The 6,266-nt window shown below is 36.7% G+C and overlaps 1 pseudogene; it reads left to right on the plus strand.

Moving 5' to 3' along the window:
- LOC109848201 overlaps positions 5,213 to 6,266 on the plus strand; it is a 15,785-nt pseudogene continuing 14,731 nt past the window's right edge.

Consider the following 6,266-nt stretch of genomic DNA (forward strand, 5'->3'; position numbering starts at 1 on the left):
TTTACTGATTTCTTCTCTTAGCAATGGAATTAGCTTAAAAATAGCATGACACATAGATGTGTTGAACCACTCCCATATCCTACAACCGCCCCTCTGATAACAAAAAAAAGGAAAAAAAAACTAAATCATTTTCAAATCAAATGTGCAGCTAAAAATTTGTAACTTACACTGTATTTTGAGCAACGATAGAACGTACGTCATAGATTCTCATTTCTCATCGATGTGTAGAACTCGCACTCTAATCCACACTGACAAATTTTCACAATATAATTCTTAGCGACTTCATTTCACCGTCATGTACACGCCAATCTGTTGAAACCATGGCCACACCTCACATCGTTGTTGCTAGGGCGTGAACTGGAGCTTGAAGACGACATGAGTTCTTGTAATGAGACCAATTTCTGTCCAATTTTAGAAAATCGATCAAAAGCCCTAATTTCATCCCCAATTTGATTCCCTTCTCAGCCAACCACCCCCGCCCAACTCTCCATGATACGTGCCACGCCAGATTACCTTTGTGGCGTTTTTTAGCCATCAGGTGAAGTTTTGGCGTCAGACATACCTTTGTGTCGCCAAATTGTAACTTTATAGGCCAAATTATCACCTGAGTCACTTTTTAGGCCAAAGTGGTTTAAGTGTGTCACTTAATAGGCCAATTTGATATTTTACCCGATAAAATTTAGATAACACTCACTCTTCGTCGTGAATCGAGGAAAGCTAAGTGCTAATGAATTAGTTGAGATGTATCAAGTGTACTGAAAGTATAAATTTTTTAAAGAAGTAGATACAATATTTGACTCTGAACCCTTAATTCTTCACATTTGCGTATAGAATTTTTAGGAGGAAGTACAAATTCATTTTGGATTCAGATCCTCTCAACTACAAAAAAATAATGGAGAGAGTACTACTTTGTATTGTGGTCGTTGATTTGTTAATTAAATGGTAGTAATTTGTGTATGAGTGTAAATTAGGGGTTAGTGTAATTCACAAGGGGGTAGGATAAGTGCTATATTTAGACTACATCACTACCACTTATCAGACAAATCAATATCTCTAATTCAAGTAGTGGTCTCTTCATTATTATTTTTTAGGAGAGACAGTTCATATTCATTTTGGTATTGCCTTTCTTAAAAAATCATGTCTCTGCAAGGTTTGGTACTTTAAAAGTTTTCATCTCATTTATGTTTTACCACACTAATGGATATTTACATAGGAGTCCATATCAATCTCCATCGATGAAAGTGTAAGAGAGATTTTACTATCCGGGGACGCAGATACAACCAAAATATATACATATTCATATCATCCAGTATTGTCCCTCTATTATGCCCCAAATTATTAAAGTTTGTTTCATAGCTAGACCCTTAAATCATTGAAATTGCTATTTGGGCCCTTCAATTCTTGTAAAGCGTCAAATAAATCCCTCAGTTAGGTTTACATATGTATAGAATATTTACATACTATAGGGTGACTCGTAAAATACACAGGTTAACAGATGGTTAGCGTGAAAATTTTAAAAAGTAGGTTTAAAGTGAAGAGAATAATATTGAGGTTGTAAGAGAATAATATAAGAAATGGGGGATTTAACCGCAATTATGAAACTAATCTCAATATATTAAGGTTGTAAGAGAATAATATAGAAAAGGCTTGATTGCACTTAAATGCCATAAAGTTTCCCCTACTTAGCAATTATACTCACTTGTTTTTTACAACACTTGTATACCCTGGAGTTTTTAAAGCTTGCACTTACATATCCTTACTTGTTTTGATAACACTTACACACCCCCTAAAATTTTTTAAATTTATTAGTTAAATATTCTGAATTTTTAATATTTGCACCGATACACCCTTAATTATGCAAACTTTAGGCCGTTCAAGAGCAAGTTTAAAACTTTAGGATATTTAAATGCAATTTTTATCAACTTTAGGGTATATAAGTGCAGCCATAAGCAAGTGAGAGTGTTTAAGTGAAGGCTTAAAAAAAAAGTTTAGGGTATATAAGTGTTACCAAAAATAAGTGAGGGTATAAGTTAAAAATAGGAAAACTATAGGGTATCTAAGTGCAACTAAGCTTATAGAAAAACCTAGCTTCTTTATTTTTCAAGACACCCGAGAGCATCGACCTGAATCTCACGGAAGCGTTTAGGTTGATGAACACGTGGAATCATCTAACTGGTGGATGGAGACGGTTTAAGAGAAGGCGAGTCACTTTCAGTCACCAGAACTAGACAAACACGTCCTTAACCGAACATCACAGCCGAGACCCTCTGGTGGTCACCTGCCAACTTGGCAGACCACGTGGCAATCATACATCATCACTGCAAAAAATCCTACGGAAGGTCCGCCGTGGAAAGAAGATAAAATGACCAATTATTACCTCAAAATATTATAAGCATGAGCAAACGGTTAGAGCATGGGCAGCAAGCTCTCAAGCCCGCTCTCAGCTCCGACGTGGCCAAGCTCTCTGATTTAACCCCCTCCAACAGCCTCCGAAGCGCTCCCACAAGCTCCCAAGCGCTGACGTGGCGGTGGAGAGCTTCGGAGCTCCCAAGCGCTCCACAAATTTGTGGAGCGCTTGGGAGCTCCCAACTGGGGGAGGATTTACAAAAACCCCCCTCAACGGACAAAAATCGGAGATGAGGGCGTTCGCTGGCCTTCGCGGAGATGAGGTATGACGTTCGGGGTGGGATCGGAGACTGTGCGGTGGCGTTCGATTCGGAGATGATTTGGGGCTGCTGGGGTTGGGTCGGAGACGATGGTGGCGAAGGGAGAGGATTTGGGGAGCCAGAGATCTGCGTTTGAGCTTGCGATGGAGAAAAAAAATGAAGATGAATTGGGGAAACGAAATGAGCTGGGGAAAAGAAGAAGGGGAGATGACGAAGAGGAGTTGTGATGTATTTTTTAATTGGCTGTGGTGTTGGATGTGGTGTTGATGTTTTTTTAATTGGCTGTTGAAGTTTGAGCTTGTGATGTATTTTTTTTAATTAGCTTTCAACTTCGCAGTTGATTGAAAAACAGTACCGTTTGGGTGAAAAATGTCCGTTGAGATCAAATTATTACCGTTGTGTGAAAAAATGACTGTTGAACAGTAAGCAAAACTCTATAAATTCACAATTCACTACACAACTCATTCCACACAACTCTCTCATTTCTATCAAATTACAAATCTCATGGATCCCTCCCAAAACAACTACTATTCGCAACTCCTTACCGGTGAAGGATCGACCTTATACTCGCCGTTCTATACAGAAGTCATAGAAGAAGGTCATCCCATCGAGTTATCGCAATCCGTAACACAACAAGTGTCATCCCAAGAAACACCGACCACAAAGAAGAAGAAGGCTTACACGCGGTCCGAAAATTGGACTACCCATGAGGATAAGCTTCTTGTGTCTGCTTGGCTGAACACGAGCCAAGACTCCATCCAAGGCACGGGGCAACACAAAGATAAGTTCTGGCACAGAGCTAACGACTATTTTATCCAATACTCCACCGATCCAACGAGTCGCACACCAAACCAAATGATGCACCGTTGGTCAACGATTCAACTGTCGGTCAACAAGTTCTGTGGGTGCGTTGCTCAGATTGAAGGAAGACAAAGATCTGGTACGGGAATTATTGACCAGGTAAATATTTAACTTATATTTTTTATGTAAATAATTTAACTTATATGTTTGATTATTCTAAATTTAACTCTTGTGTAGACTGCAGAAGTAAAAGAATTATACCAATCTCTTTATGGTAAACCATTCGTGTTTGACCATTGCTGGGTTGAGTTGCGTCATCACCAAAAATGGAACCAACAAATGGAAACTTACAATAAGATTCGATCACAGCCGAGAAGAACCACGAACTCTGATTCCTCACCAAACAATTCCATGCCAGCAACCCCCATCGAGTTGAACATTGACTCAGATGATGTTATAGCAAGGCCTGAAGAGAGGAAAGCGGCAAAACTCAAGAGGAAACAAAATGTGGACAAATCTGTGTGCGCTAAGTCCATTATGGGAGAGGCTTTCGCGTGGATGAAGCAAACCAACAAAGAAAAAATGGAGCTAAAGAGAGGCTTTCGCGTGGATGAAGCAAACCAACAAAGAAAAAATGGAGCTAAAACAGAAGAAACAAGATGACGATATCATGAAGATCGATCTCTCAACACTCAATTCAGTTCAACGACAATACTTTGAAATGCGTCAGGCAGAGATATTGAAGAGGTGGATGTCCAAGGGTTCTTCCTAATTATCATATATTGTACTCGCCTCGAAGACCGTGTGTGCTCCTTCGAATGCCGTATCCAACGGTTAGAAATAAAATACAAGAGGTTTAAATATAATTAAAAGTAATGAGTAAAATATTAAAATAGAAGAGGGGTTTTTTTTGATATTGTTGGAGCTCCTAACTAGGAGCTTGTTGGAGCTCCATAAAAGGAGTGCCTCCCAATGCTTAATTTGTTAATTTTTTATTCTAAAATGCTTGAGAGCTCTTGAGAGCATGCTGATTAGGACCCCTAACTGGGAGCTTGCTACACTTGCTCTTAGTTCGGTCAGTTTTGATAAATTTAAATTAAAACCGAACTATCTATATTTGCAACTATCCTACATTTAGTTAATAAAAGTAATTGCTTTGAACCAAAAGAAAGAAAGATGTCATCGAGAAACCAATGAAAAAAAAAATACAAATGTACTTTCTTCTCGGATATCCAGAAGGGTCCAGAACATATATGTAATTAAATTTTCTATTGATGTTTTTTAATGGAATCATTTTGATTCCTCAGAAAAAGGAAATTTGGTGAAATCATAGAGTAGATTACATAATTATTGAAAGAACAATGCCAACGAAATGGAAATAATACCCCAATAAAGGGGGAAAAGACAAGTGTGGGCCAATGAAAAGAAAGAATCAGAATCTGCGTCTAAAGAATTGAGAGGAGTGTCAATTTGGCTGGTTCAGATTAAAACCTTACGAACCAAACACATCTATCAATACATCTATCACTAAATTTGATATAGCTACTTCTGTTCGTTAGTGGACCCCTTATTAATAAAAGGTCTGTCTTTCTAATAATTGATATTAATGTATGTATGTAATGTATGAGTGTGTGTACGAAAAAAATGTTGAAACTTGATACTAAACATAAAATTTGTGATGTGCTTAGTACTAAGCACAAATTGTTTTCATTATGTATCTTCCTATTGGGTTTAGGCAGTGTTGTATGCATGATAGTAAGAAAGTGACTTATTTTAAAATTTTTTTAGATGATTATTTCCATAATAGTTCGTTATGAAAGTGAAATGTAAGAAAATTATCACGTATGATCTAATGCAATTTTGACTTTTGGGGTGTCTGACAATTCGATAACTGAATTAAAAACGTGTAAATTACTATTTTTTTCTGCAAATGAGTTTTACATCCATGTCAGCATATAAGTGAAATACATTTAAAAAAAAATAAAATTATTGTTCAGAGTGTAATGTGGAGATAATGTGATAAAATTGAATTAATTAGTAAATATAATTAAAATTATTTATTTAAATTAAATTGGTAATCAATTTTATCACTTTCATGCGACTTCATCACTCTTTAGGAAAAATCAAAATTGCATTTCACTTTCGTAACCACTTACATGAACAAACACGTAAAATGTTAAAACCAAATTACTTTCTCACTTTCACATTTCACTTGTATGAAAACAATCATTTGCTTCTCCTAAATAAGTGGTGAAGTCAAATAAATGAGAGGAAAATAATAATCAAATTTAATAAAATGATTTTAACTGTATTTACTAATTAATCCTATTTTATCACATCATCTTCATATTACACTTTCAGCAATGAATTTTTATTTTCAAATAAACATTATATTTTTACTTGCATGCTGATGTAGATGCGAAAGACATTTGCAAAATAATAATAATAACTTACACATTTTTAGGAGACCAGATGATCTATAATCTTGATTGTAAAGAAACGCCTACAATAAGCTAACTGGGCTAATATTATTAATTTATCTTAGTGGACCTTATAATTAAATATTTTTATATAATTTAAGTAATTAATATCAAACTTAATCGGTGAATTATGTAGTTTTATGTAGTTCGGACGAGCATCACTTTTTCTACAGTGGCCATGTCTCCAAGTGGCACATCCAACCGCCCACCACGCACGAGGGCGCGATCGTAATAAATAGGCCAAATCCACTCCCAACTTGGCGGGCCCCACCGCCCAATACTCACCCCGGGGCGACTCGTGGCCTGTCGGCAGCCAAAC

The sequence above is a fragment of the Asparagus officinalis genome, chromosome 7 (genome assembly GCF_001876935.1).
Source record: "Asparagus officinalis chromosome 7, Aspof.V1, whole genome shotgun sequence".
In the NCBI taxonomy this organism is placed as follows: Eukaryota; Viridiplantae; Streptophyta; class Magnoliopsida; order Asparagales; family Asparagaceae; genus Asparagus; species Asparagus officinalis.